Source organism: Lissotriton vulgaris, chromosome 1_1, assembly GCF_964263255.1.
Source record: "Lissotriton vulgaris chromosome 1_1, aLisVul1.2, whole genome shotgun sequence".
NCBI lineage: Eukaryota > Metazoa > Chordata > Amphibia > Caudata > Salamandridae > Lissotriton > Lissotriton vulgaris.
In genome coordinates this window covers 681,527,559-681,544,792 of record NC_141685.1, presented here as the reverse complement: position 1 = coordinate 681,544,792, position 17,234 = coordinate 681,527,559, and positions in this window count along the sequence as shown.

Sequence of the window (17,234 nt, the reverse complement as noted above, 5' to 3'; positions counted from 1 at the left end):
GTGGCTAACTACAAACTAAAGTCTAAGTGTAGCCGAAAAAGAAAGAAAAATGTCTTTCTTTAGTCCCCTCACTCACCGGAGTTTCCTCACGGTGACATGCTTCATCATCGGGGCCATCCCAGTTCTTTACGAAAAGGGGCGTGCTGCGACTTGCGAACTACGTAGGAGCACTGTAGTTGTGAAGGACTATGTGTGGTGCAGAAAAAATGTGGAGTGGGTGAGTGTGTGAGTTAAAAATACCGTGCTAGTGGGCCTCAATGTTTTATTTTGCTGCTAGACTGGTATGTTAAAAATGGGGTTATACTGTACACTGACCAATAATGTAGGTAGGTTCAGTATATGGTCAACATGTTTCACGCTACCCCTAGCGTTTCGTCAGGACCATACAGGGGCCAGCCCTGTATATGCTAATCCTAAAAACCTAAATTTGGGTTAAGAATTCATTAGTGAAAAAAAGTATTTACAGTGAATGACACTGTTCTACTCAGATACATGCGTGGTTCAGAATACATATGCAAAACCTTTAGGGCGAATGTATTGCTCACTGAAGAACATTTGTAGGTGCTTAATAGCACATCATGGTCTCTGAGAGGGGCGGTGTTGCGGTCCGAGGGGAAGCAGCTAGGTAATACTGCGCGGCGTTGCTGAATAGGAACATTGTTTCCACCGTGGCAACACCTAGGAGCAAAATAAAACATTGAGGCCCACTAGCACAGTATTTTTAACTCACACACTCACCCACTCCACATTTTTTCTGCACCACACATAGTCCTTCACAACTACAGTGCTCCTACGTAGTTCGCAAGTCGCAGCACGCCCCTTTTCGTAGAGAACTTCGATGGCCCCGATTATGAAGCATGTCACCGCGAGGAAACTCCGGTGAGTGAGGGGACTAAACAAAAGACATTTTTCTTTCTTTTTCGGCTACAATTAGACTTTAGTTTGTAGTTAGCCACCACACGAGACAGGTCTCCGAACCCAGAATCTGGGCTCATTTCTTCATATGTCTCTTTAGGAGGATGACCTGGTCTTTAGTACCTCCTTTTCCCTCTGGTTATACATGTTCTTCCCTCTGCGTCATGACTCCAGCGATGTCAGTCAGGGCTCATTGGAGACCATGGAGTGGGGCTCCACACCCAAGGATAGCGTCAAGTCTGGTTGCCATGTTGCCGAAGTCCAACCGCATCTGCTCTGCGGTATCCCTCTGGTGCTCCAGCACACGGCATTGGAAGGCCATGTGGGGTTCTTGGGGGCTGCCGGGCTGTAGGTGCCTCCTGATGGGTGGTTTGGGTAGTGGGTGGGGTCTCATTGATGCAGCTGGCTTGCCCTGGTCCTTGAGGTGAGTTGCCAATGAGGTCTTTGTTGTCTTGGATGGCTTGGGTGTCGATGGTGGTGTTGTCCTCCTCGTCATCAGTGAAAAGTTGTTTTAAGAAAAGTTGCCAGCAAGGGGTTTGTTTGTGGATCTGTGTTTAGACAGTCTAGCGTAGTCTGTGTTAGTTAGACTTGGCAGCTGAGTAAAGCAGTGACTGTTAAAAAGCTTATGAATCTGTCAGCCTGAAACTATAGAAACTACCACACTAGCCCCATAGAAATGCAATGATTTGGACAGATTCTAATTCAACAACAAATTTATGTTTTCTGGCAATGAATGAAAAATGAAGCAAGTGAAGCAACTCGAAAAGGTTATTTTTGAATAAAGTATTATTTTTATATTGAAATGAATCAATGAAAATCAAGGGTGTACAGTGATAGACAATTGCATGTGTTTCTAAAGTAAATGGAACTGAAAAAAACAATCCATAAATACAGAAGAAAACAATCCAGTCAAAAATACATTGAATTGAATTGATTTCTTTCCAGGATGGTAAATAGAAAGCCAGATGTAAAACAGGAAGAGCGACTTGGATTGAAGAGTCGACGTTTCGGTCTCAGTGGAGTAATCCAGAGACCATCATCAGGACAAAAGATTAATGCAAATTGGATGACCCTTATTCCATGATTGGAGTAAAACTGTAGATAAATTCATTCTGAGTGTGAACAATTTATTGCCTTAGGGAAGCTTTTAGTCTGCCCCGAGGTGATATCAAGATAATCAAGCCAAAAACGTTTTCACTCTTTAGGGAACCTGTAGTTTCAATCTCACGGTCCGAGATAATTGTGAAACGAGTGACTGGCGCAAAGCGTCTCTTCTGTATCCAATCAGAGCTCCCCTCTGATTGGATACAGAAGAGACGCTTCGCGCCAGTCACTCGTTTCACAATTATCTCAAAGCGTCTCTTCTGTATCCAATCAGAGCTCCCCTCTGATTGGATACAGAAGAGACGCTTCGCGCCAGTCACTCGTTTCACAATTATCTCGGACCGTGAGATTGAAACTACAGGTTCCCTAAAGAGTGAAAACGTTTTTGGCTTGATTATCTTGATATCACCTCGGGGCAGACTAAAAGCTTCCCTAAGGCAATAAATTGTTCACACTCAGAATGAATTTATCTACAGTTTTACTCCAATCATGAAATAAGGGTCATCCAATTTGCATTATTCTTTTGTCCTGATGATGGTCTCTGGATTACTCCACTGAGACCGAAACGTCGACTCTTCAATCCAAGTCGCTCTTCCTGTTTTACATCTGGCTTTCTATTTACCATCCTGGAAAGAAGTCAATTCAATTCAATGTATTTTTGACTGGATTGTTTTCTTCTGTATTTATGGATTGTTTTTTTCAGTTCCATTTACTTTAGAAACACATGCAATTGTCTATCACTGTACACCCTTGATTTTCATTGATTCATTTCAATATAAAAATAATAATTTTTTCAAAAATAACCTTTTCGTGTTGCTTCACTTGCTTCATTTTTCATTCATTGCCAGAAAACATAAATTTGTTGTTGAATTAGAATCTGTCCAAATCATTGCATTTCTATGGGGCTAGTGTGGTAGTTTCTATAGTTTCAGGCTGACAGATTCATAAGCTTTTTAACAGTCACTGCTTTACTCAGCTGCCAAGTCTAACTAACACAGACTACGCTAGACTGTCTAAACACAGATCCACAAACAAACCCCTTGCTGGCAACTTTTCTTAAAACAATTTCATTGCCCAAGCCCGCAAGGGTATATTGGGTTACCCACCCCTACTTTCAGCAATCAGTGAAAAGTGGCTGGGACTGCTCTGCAGTAGGTGTTGACGGTGCCCCTGCGATGTGAAAGGGAGATGGTGTATTACAAAGTGTCCACATGTATGTAGTCGCATGTAACATGTTGACATACAGACAGCATGGCATTGTACATTGTGACAGTTTGTAGATCTGGGCAAGGACCCATAGTCATTGTGGGTGTGCACTGTGCTGTGCTTGATTGTGCATGTGTGCCATTGTGCCCTTCTCCTCCCGCCCCCCCAGTACCTGGTGGTCACTCACCCTGTTGCGATTGTGTTGTGTCCGAACGAACAGTGTCCGATCCCCTGACTCCGGCCACAGTCTCCACACTGATGATTATTGACACCAGCTCCTCCATGTCATCCAGCTCGAGCTGTAACGCTGGGCCCCCACTTCAAGTCTGCGTTGCTGCCTTCCGGTTGGCAGAGTTTATCCTTGGTCCGCCGTTTGATGTCATTCCATTGCCACTTGACCTCATCCATTGTCCTCTTGTGCTCCCCGACGGCATACACCTTGTCCACTATGTCCCGCCATATTCCATTTTTGGTGCCCAATGACACGATTGAGGTGATGAACAGTTGTAGATGGTGTTGCATCACCTCCGTGACTATGATCCTGTTCACCTGAGGACTGAACGTCGTCTTCCTCTTCTTCTTGTCCTTGCCTTTTCCTGTCCCCGAGGTCTTGGGCTGGTCGACAGGAGTGCTTGAGGGGTTGCACTTGTCATCTCATCTGCTCCTGCTCCGGCAGCCTCCATGGTGCTAGGGTGTTGGTCAGTTTGTGTTTGTGTGTTTTTCCTACTTTTATGGTGATTTTTCCCACCTGCCAGGCGTGTGTTGCAGACCTGGTGCTGCTTATCGCTGGTTTCCTCATCACGCTTGGGCCCATCGCAGGTTTTTTAATGTTGTGGTTTGTGTTATTGTCTCCATCGTGGTGGCTGTATCACAGACATTGTCCGCAGTTTCGGCAGACTATTGTATGCTACTGCCGTGTTGTGAATTCCACGTTGTCACTTGGTTATTTTCCCACGATGGACTGCGATGTTGAAAGTTGCGTTATGCTACTCTTGTGGTAGTTATCACACGTTCTTGTGAATATACCCCTTAGAGTTCAGAGTAGCCAAAGCAATGCTTATAGAATACAAGGGGTCTGATTTGCAAAGAATTTGCAATTGGTAGATGGGATTTGCTCATGTCTTAGTCCAGAATTGAAGTGAGATTTGAGGTTAAAGTGCACAGCATCTGGTTAGATAGTGGGCTAGTTAGAAAAGTCTTCTATGTTCGAGCGTGCTGCCCGAGTGGTGCCTCTTGCCTATGGCGTCCTAATAATGATAAAGAAAGTAGTGCTCACAAGTACAACATTGAGAGCATCCCCAGGGGTACTTCTCAATACTTTCCTGGGTTCAACCAGGATTCCTTAACGTTTAAATAATCGACAACCCAGTCAAAAGTTCATGTTTTCCAATGGAATTATTTACTTCATAAATCATCAGAATCAATTTTAATTCATGGTATTCATTTCATATCCATCAACATAATTTCATCCGTCCTATGCATTTCGGGCAGTGCCCTTCATCGGTGACAGTAGACTAAAAGCAAGGTATAATCACAATATAATCAAAATACAATTATGTGTTATACATAAGCATAAAAACGTAAAACATACTGTAAATCATTCATGCTCAGTGACTCAGTGGAAAACCCCAAAGTGACTGTGTGCTAAAATCTGAAAAAAAACTGCCCTTGGGCATTCACATGGATCAGTGGTTGCGATGAGTATGTCATCAACTGAACTGACACAATAGTCCAAACTGAAATAATAATAACGTAAATATAATCTGGTTATTCTGTATACAAGCATATGAGTGGGAAAGCTACTCGTTTTGGCTTTAAAACACTCACTAGTGAGACGCGCAGCGTCACTACTGCAAACTCGTAACGAAAAGCGGAGTCTTTCTGGTGGTTTCACGCAATCGCGCCAGATCGCCAATGTCTGTATTCATATCAAAAAGAGATGCAGACAAACTTAGTTAACTGTGTGCGGATTGGTCTGGTTTCCGATCATGTGATCGGAAATCAGCCAATCCTGACGTATAGAACAATGCAAACTGAAATGTCTAGTGTTCAAGAAATAGATGCAAAGATTCGTAAAGTTATACATCGAGGCAACAAGAAAAAAAACATTAGAACAACAAGAAAAAGTGTATAAACGTGATTGAAATACAGTAAAATAAATAATGAGAATGGTAATAGAAACCACACATGCTGCATTCTAGGTGCAAGGCTAAAGTCGCAAAAACATCTATTAAAGATAACAAGTAAATTCTGCCCGGTCATTAAGACCAAATGGTATGTGAGAATTCAGCTGATATATCCAGTTATTCTCCCTTTGTAGTAAAAAAGAGTTATTATCTCGCCCTTCCTTCTTTTCGATGACTTCTAGAATCAAGAATTGTAACTGAGATATGTAATGCTGTGCTTCTTTGAAATGCATGGCTACACATGATTTTACATTAGCAGTTCTAATGTTGGATTTGTGTTCATGCAGACGTGTGGTCTTACCAACATATGCCTTTCCACATGGGCATTTCAACATATTGGCTGTATCACAAGTGGCATTAACATGAAGTTTGATTTTGTGTCCTTTCATGGGATGGGTTAGATAATTTCCTCTGATGATGTTGTTACAATGACCACATTGCAGACAGGGTCTGGTTTCGCGAAATGTTTCTTCTGACTTGGTTTTGATCTTGAGTAATTCTCCAAGATTTCTGCCCCTGGTGAAAGCAAAAATGGGTTGTTGATCGAAAGTGTTCTTAAAGTCTGGTTCAGATTTCAGAATTTTCCAGTGATTTTTAATTATTTTCTTAAACTTGTAACTCACTGTGGAGTATTTGGACATAATAGTCGTTCTCTTTTATTTGTCTCTGATGCGTGTTTCCAGTAGATCTGTTCTCTGCATGTTATTTACTTTTTGCATCAATTGATTTATTACCATCTCTGGATAGCCTCTGTTACGAAATCTGTCACCCATTTCCTTGAGTTTTATGTTCACTTTGCCTGGGTCAGATGTGATTCTCTTCACCCTCATCATTTGTGATGTGGGTAAATGATGTTTCAATGGATCTTGGTGAAAACTTTGATAGTGCAAGGTATTATTCCTGTCAGTTGTTTTGCGATACATCTCCGTTTCAATCCTTCCTGGGTGTAGATTGATACGTACATCCAGAAAGGTAATGGTTTTATCTGACATTTCCCAAGTAAGTTTTATCCTGTCATTTTTAAGATTTAATTCTGTTAGTGCTCTTGCCAGAGATTCTTTAGTGCCCTTCCAAAGGATAAAAATGTCATCTATGTAGCGGACAAGCATTTTCAAGTTGGTGATCCAAGTGGGGTTGTTCAATATGTTTTGCTCTTCATAGGATTTCATAAAGATATTGGCATACACTGGGGCAGCGCAATTGCCCATAGAAGTTCCAACCAAATGTTGGTACCAGGTGTTGTCGACTTTGAAATAGCTATGATATAGAGTGAATATGATGAGTTCCATCAAAAAAGGTTGGAGAGGTAATTCGAAGTCTGTAGTGAGAATGGCCTCCTTCAAAGCCTCAATTCCTACATCATGGGGAATTGAGGTATGTAAAGCTTTAACATCCACTGTACAAAGCAATAGTTGCTCGTTCGGTTCAATTTGTTGCATGTTGAGGAGTCTAGTTAAAAAGTCAGGGGTATCCCTGATGTAGGTTGCCATACGTTGCACTGTGGGTTGCATGTATTTATCAATAAATTGACCTATAGGTTCATGTATGCTGTTTTTCGTGGAAACGATGGGGCGTAAAGGTGGATCTAACAAGTTCTTATGCACCTTGGCAATCATATAGAAAATAGGGCTGCTTGGGTTAGATTTGATCAAAAAACTTTTGGTTCTTTTGGTTCTTTCAGTAATCACCCCGTTATCCTTGGCTTTAGAAACAATGTCCGTGAGTTTATTCAGATATTCCTGTGTGGGATTGTACCCCAAAGGGGAATACGTGTTGTTGTCAGACAGATGTTCTTGAACTTTGTTTTGATACATGATAGTGTTCATTACGACAAGGCCTCCGCCTTTGTCTGCTTTCACACAGGTGATATTGGGATTGTTGGCAAGGTTTCTCAATCCTCCAATGTGCTCAGATCTTTATTGGTCATATTTTTCTTCCCTTTTCTATCACATTTAATTTTGATGAGATCTTGTTTAACCATCGTTTCAAATAGATCAAGAGTTTTATGGCTCAAGGGAGCCATGAACGCACTTTTGGGTCGTAGACCTTTCAATTGATCAGGTTCTTGAATTTGTGATTTTGGAACAACATTGTCAAAGTAATGACGCAACCTTAGTTTTCTCATCAGCTTTAACCCCTTCCATGCTGGTGACGAACCCCAGCCGTCATGCACTACGGTGCTCGTGTGCTGATGACGGCTGGAGTTCGTCATGGCCCGCCCGTGTTCGGACGGCGGCCGCACACGGGTAAAAAAGCGGCCGCATCGAAGGGGTTAAGAAGCTGACTTCAAGTTCTAGTGAATTTGTTTGGGTGGTTGGGAAGAAGGACGTCCCTTTCTGCAATACTTTGAGTTCTTGGTTTGTCAATCTATGGTCGGAAATATTAATCACTAAGTGTTCTTCTGTTTTTTCTTCTCCTTCTCTTTGGTTACGCTTCTTGTCTTAGGAGCGTCTTTGTCCCCTCCTGTGTCTTCTATTTGTGCGGAGCCTTGCTCGAAAAAAAGGGACTTCCGTGATGTCTGTCACTCTAGATGTCATTGGTCCTGTAGCTGTTGTTTGTCCTGTAGCCATACTGGTGCCTTCGTAGGTGTTAGGTGGTCTGGTCTTAGATGTTTGACCTTTGTTGGATGGAGGTTTGTTGGACATATCACTCCCGGACGAGGAGGTATCGGTGTATGGTGTGTTGGGGCGATTTCTTCTCCTCTTCGCGTACACATCTGCCCATGTGTACACCTCTCCTAATTTGTAGTCCAACGCGTCACGTATAAACTTTCGTATCTTCCGTTCGTTGACCTCTTGAGTGTGTTTTTCAATCTGTTCATTAATATCCTTCAACGTTGCCGCTAATTCATCTGCATTCATCATTTTAGAAAGTTCTTCAGAGATCTCGTCCATTTCTTTATTTAATTCTACTAAAATTCCTGAAAGCTTTTCTATAATCAGCAGTATAAGGTCAAGCGAACATTTATTAAGTATCGCGTACCACTTGTTTTGGAAAATCTTCGAGTTTTTACACAATGATGGCTTCAGCGCTATGCGCAACCCTCTGGGTATGCGTTGCATTTTATGGTAACGGATAAGTGTGCTGGCATGCATTTTCTGATTAACATGTCTGTTTGAGATATACAGCAATTGTTTAATACTCTGTGCCTTGGTCCTATTTGAGGATGTGTGGTCGATCTCTTCTTGTATCAATGAATATATCCATGGTGCCTCCCCTTCTTGGAAGGAGAGAATTGAACAGGCCCTATTGAAATCAGTTTTGCTGTTACTTACTCTTCTAGTACCTTTAATGTGCTCTTCAATGCAAAGAGTAAGCCAGGAATACTCCTTAGCTTACTCCTGGAACTCAGGAGTAAATGTTGTGTGCAATTTGCAATTTTTTTCCAGAATTCCATGATATTTGGCATGATTTAGCAAAATTAGTTTTTGACGCCTCATACCCAAATATGGATGTGACAGTAAACTTTGCACACACAAAATTGCTGGACTGTAGCATTATCTAGGTTGCACAATGTTGGCAGTTTTGGTCTAGGGCATTACACAGTTCACTTCTTTCTGTTTCTCACCCATCCCCCTACAGTTTGACAGTTTTCACTGCCCTCTGTCCTTTTTTTAATGTACTTTTACTTTTTGTCTTTTTGTGCCTATTCCCTGTTTCTCTTTTCATTACTGTTTATTTCCCAGCAGCCAGCGATCAAGGCAGAGGGACTCTACGTGTCAGAGGAGGTGGTGGTGCTTGTGCGACTGTGTTATATGTGATATACAATGATGTGAGAATTTCCTTCTGATTTTTGTTATGTGGCAACATACACTGTAGAGCATTGGGAAAAGGAGGGTGTAGGAATGAATAATTGTAGATGTGCTGGTGTGCAAGGAGCTACCAGAAAACTGTGTAGCAATTGCAGAGGAGCTATACCTCCAAAATAATCCCAAAAAGGTTTTATTACAAAATGAACCAGCTTAATAAAGAATGAATGGGTCAGGGAAGATCCTTTAGTTGTATGATGTGTTTCATGTTGAGTAATAGATTGAATTAGATACAATCATTCAGGTTGCTAATAAAGACCCTATTCAAGTTTGCTGCCAAATACAGCCTCTTTCAAAAATTCCTGGCATGTCCAACCAGAAGGTATTTTCGTAGATGGATCCAATGCCATGGTTCTGGAGGTCTACTGAAATCACCGGGTTTACATGTTTCCGGGATTTATCTACTTGTGGAAAAAACTGGTCAGACCATTTCCACTTCTACCTTTGATAGATGTCCATCACCCTTCCAAATGTTTATTTTATTTCAAATGATAAAGCAGTAACTGCTCATAAATTATTGCCTCATCAATACATACATTTGCTCGCATGTTGAAATGCTTGTCAACCAAAGTCAGAAGTTTATGCCATTTCCTTCCATAAATCGCAATCTATGCAATATCCTAATTAGGCAACCCCCCAACTAATGCCAACACCTTACGATCTTGCATTCTCACAATCCTAGTGGATAAATGAGTGACCAACAATTCGAGTACAAACCATGGCGAAGGAATCCTATTGTTCCTTGGAGAAAGAACTGCAGAAATCAAAATCTTCATCAAAGAAGGACTGGTTTGACTAAAAATGCTATCTTTAAGGTTACTGCATTGTATTTAGCTAGTGTCTATTAAGTGGAACAGGAGTTAGGTTACGTATAACTGTACAGTGACAGGTGACCAATAGACTGTAGCTGTGACTTGCATAAACAATACAGTTTAACATTCTCAGTTTTGCAAGTGGATGAGATGCACTGCATGGCATCGTCTTTATAGTAATAGGTTTGAACTCACAACGTAATATTTTATTTGTTGAACTTCTAAAGCGCTCAGCTACCCGCAGTGGGTTTCCCGGCGCTCAGGGACAGACTGAAGAAGAAAGACTGACGAGCTGAATTGTACTAGTTTTATGGGCTACATATTACTGTTGGAAGAGCCAAGTTTTAAGTCCCTTGTGGAAACAAAAAAGATTGGTTTCTGTTTTTAGAGACACAGGGAGAGTGTTCCAGAGTTTTGGACCTAAGTGGGAAAAAGAAGTAATACCAAGACGTATTAATTGCTTTCAAGTTGGAATGATCGGAAGACCGGGCTACGTTGATCTTTTGACCTCACTAGAATGTAGAAACATGGACTGATTTGGTAGCATTGTAAAATGGTGTTCTGTAGAAGGGAAAGATTTACTATTGGTTTAGACAGTGAGAGTCTGCCAAATTCAACTAGTGCCTCTATTTGCAAGTTTTTTTTTTAAACCTGCACCTCAAATTAGATGTCAGAGCCTGAAATCGGAGATTTAGCAACATTTATAAGAAAGCTAAGATATGTTCTTATTCTGGATAGAAGGAAATATGTAGTGATAAGGCTTAAGAAGGTTTTTGTACGAATAGTTTCTGTGATTGGAGACTGTAATTTGAGAATTACTTATTTTTTATACAAGTGATTTTTCTTCTTATATTACTATCTGGGACATGATGTACAGTTAACGATAAAGATCTTGAAATGATAACTAAATGAGGTAATACATGTTTAAAAAATATCAACGGAAATTTGGGTGACTCATTTCATAGTAAAAACCTATAGTTTTGACCACTTTTGATGTGCATAAGTGAGAATGGCAGCAGGAGGTGCTTTAACCATATAACTATACATCTGATAAATAATATCAAAACATTTTCTTCCTTCCTTTTTTTGTTGTGTCTTCTATTCTCTGGTTGTTCTTTCCTATCTCCTTTGTCTGCTTTGTTACTTCTATACTTTTCTTCCCCTGTTGTTCATTTTTTCTGTCCTTTCTCTTCTTTGCCCCCCTTTCATTTTCTTCTCTCCTTTGTTCATAATTTCTGTCCCATCCCTCCCCTTTTCCATCATTCAGTCTTTTCATCCCCTCATCCCTTTGCTCTTTTTTCACCCTTACTTTTAACCCTTCTTTCTTTTGTGTTGCATTCTTCCTTTCTCTCTTTTCTTGATTCCTTCCTCATCTTCAATCATTTCATCGTCCCCTTTCCTTCCTCCTTCGCTCCTTCCTTCATCCTTTCTTTCCTCATCTTCCATTCTCCACTTTGTTTGTTTTTTCTTCATTTTGCTTCCACACATTCTCTTTTTCATACCTTGTTTCTGCCTTTCTCTCCTTCCTCCTTCTGTCTTCCTTTCCTTTGTCTTTCCTCCCTTCATTTCTTTCTTTCTTTCTTTCTTTCTTTCTTTCTTTCTTTCTTTCTTTCTTTCTTTCTTTCTTTCTTTCTTTCTTTCTTTCTTTCTTTTTCTCCTCAATTTCTTCATTAATTGATTTTTTTTTCATCTTTGCCCCAGATGTCTACCCCTGGGTATGTGGGTGGCTTTATTGAAATGTTTGCTTGTGGAGCATTGTGAAGTCCGCCTATACCTATTTTTAATCATTATGGCATGGACTGCATGGCAAAGAGACTACATAAACCCCAGTGATTCACTCAACTTGCATAAATATGAGTAAAAAGACAAAGTTGGTCCTTAGGCCCCACACAGATTAACCTTCCCAATATGGTTCTTCTGTCATAAATGCTTAGTGCTGTCTCCAGCAAGTCTAGGTACTCTAAGGGCCGTGTTTAAAAGGCTTGACCATTTTGGCCCATCATCTCATACATATAATAAGAAGTAATTCAAGGTGGTTTTTTTGGACCAGAAGTAGCTCTCACCATTGTAAAAATTGAAAGCCCCTGATTTACTCACTTCCAGAAATGTGTCAGTACACTGCCATGTATTCAGATACTCAGGGATACACTCAGAGACCTAAACAAGCAGCGTGCTGTCACTGACTCTTTAACAGTCAAATAGAGGCAAAGGCACTACAATATACTTAGAGTTACATCCAGAGACATGTGCCACCAAACTGCCACTCACTTAGATACTCAGGGGTACTTGTAGAGATATGAACAGGCGCAGTGCTATTAACTCTGTGACAGTTAAATGGAGTCATAGGCACTATTATGTTATTAGACTCACTTCCAGAGATCAGTCTCCACGCTGCCAGTCACTCAGGGTTACACTTAGAGACCTGTACAAGCATGCTATCACTGACTGTATGACAGTCTGTTGGAAGCAAAGGCATTATGTTGTACATTGACTCACTCCCAGGGACATTTTCCATTACACTGCCACTCACTAAGACACTTAGGGGTAAACTGAGGTACCTGAACAAGCAGAGTATCATTAACTCAGTGACAGTCTAAAGGGAGTAAAGGTGATATGTTATTCTTAGATTCACTGTAAGAAACATGTCACCACATTGCCACTCCCCCAGACACTCAGGGGTACACTTACAGACTTACGAGCATACAATTAGGCTCTTTTGTAGATAAATAATTTACAGCAAAATTCTCACACTCTGATAATTTTGGATCAGCTCTTGCATGATGATTAAAGTTAGCATATTTCCTACATGCCAATGGTAGTGAGGATGTTTTATTGTGTTGTTTTTAGTCAGTGGGTGTTTGCAACTCAATATTCTGCGCTTGGACTTGGTTACTCTTCCTTAGAGGTAGATCCACCTCAGGCAGATTTAGCATCATCGATGGCACAGTTTGCAGGGGCTTCCAAAGCATCCTGGTTAGCTGTATAGGATGAGTCACAACACACAGTTATCAATGGATACCTGAGCATCCTTTCTTTTTCCTGTAATGCTGCTGAGATCACTGTTCCTTTCATAGCTAGCATCGGCACACGCTCCCGATAGTTGGGACCAAATTCTTCCTCCTTCCCCAATCTTGCTGTCAGGAATTCTCTGATCTTTGGAAACGAGTCCATCACAGCAGCAGAGAATGGGTCAATAGCGGCCTCACTTAGGCTTTGTTGAATGAACTGTACATCCTGTAATAGACCAAGAAGTGACTGATCATCTTGATTCTCCCCTTAAAGAAGATCCATTACATACATTCTGAACAGAAATACCATTTCATAAGGTGTATAATTCAAGAAAGAATGTCTTACCATATTGTTTCAAGCTGTTTGTGCATTACATGGGTTCTCTAGCCAATATGTGGCACTATTTCATTTCATTGCTTGCTTTAGCATACTATTGGCTTGCTCAGTTACCTTGTTTCGAGTATCACTGTTCAGTGCCTATTGCAGGTTGTGCAGATCTATCTAGGAAAAAAAATCACAATAGTCCTGCAATGGGCTTTACAGACAATTGTAAGAAATTGTTTGCTGATATTGAAGGAATTCGTGCATTTTTAATGTTGGATTGTATTCAGATTGGATGTCTGTAATAGTCTGACTTGTGGCCTTTAACACGCAGTGCACATGTAAAGTATCCACATTTCACATTCTTGCTTTTATGGAAGTCTCTGGGTATAGTTTAGGCATTGACATATTTTTTTCTCAGCATGCAGAGTGGGTCATTCTCTAATGACTGTTGCCTGAGCTGCTATGAGCATGGTCTTTAGTGAAGGGAAAGCTCTTCTACTGAAGGAGATATGTCATTTGTATACAATGTGTGTGTTCTGTCCTTTATTGCACGTTATACATGTGTATCCTGACTGGCTCAGCACTTTTAAAAGTTCATGCTAGACCATTATGTTGTCTAGTAGTTGAAAATGTGCTGATGCTGTAATACCTTTTTGCAAGTCTTCATGGATTTGAGTTTGATACTCTTGCCAGTCTTTACCTCAACATGTTGGGAAATCAACTAATACAGGGGTTTACTCACCACAAAACATGAGAGCTACATTATACGATCACACTGAAATTCCTTTGGTGCTTACAGTTGTTTAAGAACATTTGTGTGCTCCAGCGCCCCACATTTCTCTGGTGCAAGTCCTTGTGCAAGTTACTTTCCTTCACTGGATAAGTTGGATTCAAGAAGAGTACACTCAAGAGCCAGAGGTGAATGCTAGAAATTCTATATTTCTCCTTATAAGCTGTCTTAAAAAGTATTTTGACTATCCTGCGTACCTGTTGAAGGTGTTCATTAATTTATCATCTGTGGTTTATGTAGCATCAACATAAAATACTACATTCAAATCATCTTGAAATAAATCAATTATCCAGGGTGAGAAAACCCTTCGGCTAGTCTCTTACCCTTGAGGTAATATTGTAGAGTCATACTCCCTGAAGGTAAACCATGTTAAGTAATATGGGGCCACATGTACGCACGGTCTATTTTGCGAATTTGTAAAAAAGCTAACTGCTTTGCCTTGGGAAAACCGTTAAAAAAACACCATGGCAAGCAAGAAGATAAGGAAAGAAGGGCTGGCAGGAAAATAAAATATTAATTCTCAGAAAAGGAGATTGAGATCTTGATAGAAGAAGGCTTCCATCACTGTCCTTCAGGTGCCTAAAAAAATCTGGATTGATATGCAGGCCAAAATAAACGCAGTTTGGGTCACATAGCACTAACAATTTACAGCCTGATTCATGATCGGGCCGTTTTGCGAGGCTCAAATAGCGAATCATAAGGAATCGCTATTTGAGACTCGCAAAACGGTAATCATGTAGGAATCGCAATATTAATTGCGATTCCCACTGATTCCTTATTTGCGATTAGCTAATTGCTAATCGCAAATAAGGAATAACTCCCCATGCATTCCTATGGGCCAAAAGGCCCATAGGAATGCATGGGGAGTATTCCTTATTTGCGATTAGCAATTTGCTACTCGCAAATAAGATAGCGATTTAAAGGGTGCCAGGGGTGTCCAAAGGACACCCTGTAGCACCCCTTAAATGCAAATTGAAACAGGTGTTGCGCACACACATGTCCAAAGGACATGTGTGTGTGCAACATGCAACTTAGAAAAATGCTTTTAAAAGCATTTTTCTAAGTTTTTGCTATTTACCGAGAGGTCTGACCTCTCGGTAAATAGCGGCCCAAAATTGCATTTTCGCAATTTTCAAATGCTTCATGAATTGCATTTAAGGAATCTCAAATAGAGATTCCTTAAATGTAATTCCTCGCAATTTAGCGATTTAGCAATTACCGATTTTTGCATTTGGGATGCTGAATCCCAAAAGCAAAAATCGCACTCGCAAAGGGCCGGATTCTCAGAATCCGGCCCTTTGCGAGCCGATTTAGCCTTCATGAATAAGGCTGTTAATCCTGTGATTCCAGGAGTCCTAAATTGTTCACTGGTAAATGGACTAACAAACTTCATTTTAAGCTTTTTTCATGCTTAAATTCATTAAGAATAAACAGACTTTTTTTAAATCTATACTATACATAGATGCTGCCATTTATTTTAGGTCAACCTACAAATTGGAACTCACCCTGGTTTTTCTAAAACCACTTTTGCAGACTTTCGAATTCTCTGAAATGTTGTTAAATGTTCCTGATTTGAAGAAATCATGTGAATTAAAGTAAATCTACCGGGAATAAAATAGGCAGGTGTCCATATTTACAGAATAAAGGTGGAATCTCTGAAGCAGGATGCTGAGCATTAGTATAGGTTAATTCGGCTATCCATATTGCCCTACTGCAATCCTCTTCATGCAATAATTTGCTCAGATACTACTCAATATATTTCTTCAATTGTCCTGTATTCCTTTCTGTTTGAGGATAATATTTTGTAGAAAGTCAAACTTCAATGTCTGAATTTGTACATAATACAGACCAGAAATATGTGATGAATTTACAACCTATGTTATCATATTGATAGCACCCCATATAATTGAATGACAGCATGTACAATACTTTGTGCTAGTTCTTTAAAATGGGGCAGACCATGCAATTCAATGAAATAACCCATCCTAGTCAAATGATAACCAAATAGAAGAAAGAAAGTCCAATTTTGACTGTTGCGTAACAGTATTGATAAAATGCATTGGTACAGGGTGCCACGGTAGAATTACGTATTTTTCTAAAGAGAAAGATTGGTTTTATGTTTGAACTACTACTTTAGGCACAAACATCAAGACTACACATATTACTTAACAACTGTACTAAATGTTGGCTATCAAAAACTATCCTTCAAATGTTGTTGGTTTCATAATTCCAAAATGCCCAGTAGTTTAAGAGTCATGATACCAGCTCATTGTTGAGAATATATCTAGGACCCTAATTAAATATTCCTGATTCTTGCCCTTATGCGGTTATGATAAATCATGTCCTAATGAAGGCATACGAATCTTACCCATATTCAGTCATAGCCCAAGCAGCCCAAATACGGCAAGGCTACTTCCTTAGATTCCTAGAGAGCACAACAAGTTCTTTCGACACCACACCAAACCTTCAGCAACCTGGGAATTCCCCATGTCTTTGTTTTGATTTGTCATTGAACTCCTGCGAGCACTAAAGGAACAGTCAGTTCTTAGTGACATCTTTTATTGACGTCCTATGTCCAACCTTACGTCAAAAACGGCACCTCCAGGTATAAATATACCAACACTTGCCTTAAGCAAACACACAGTGGTGTGGAGCAGAGCGGCTATCTACTTATCTGAAGCCCAGCTGATGCGTGAGCTGAAGGAAGCCGCCCCTCCCCTTTGACACACAGGAGAAGCTGCCTTTTCTCAAGCCGAGAAATCCAGCTCCGGTGTTTCCAGTCATCCTTGCAGGTTACTGGGAGATCGAGTCCTGAGAAACGAGATACAAGACCTCCTTCATTCTATACGGAGCTGATTCAAACCTTAGAGAGAATTCTTGATTCAGATTCTTGGCAAAAAACGCAACTTAACTTAAAACTGCAACTTACTTACTCCTTCCCACATATTAGGCTTAGGTCAGATACACCGGGGTAGGCGTATCTTAGAAGCACCAGTTGACTTCGTTAGTCAATGTTTTTATGTATGTAAATATGTTATCCATTTTAAAGTATCATATGGCTAAGAAACCATATCAATGC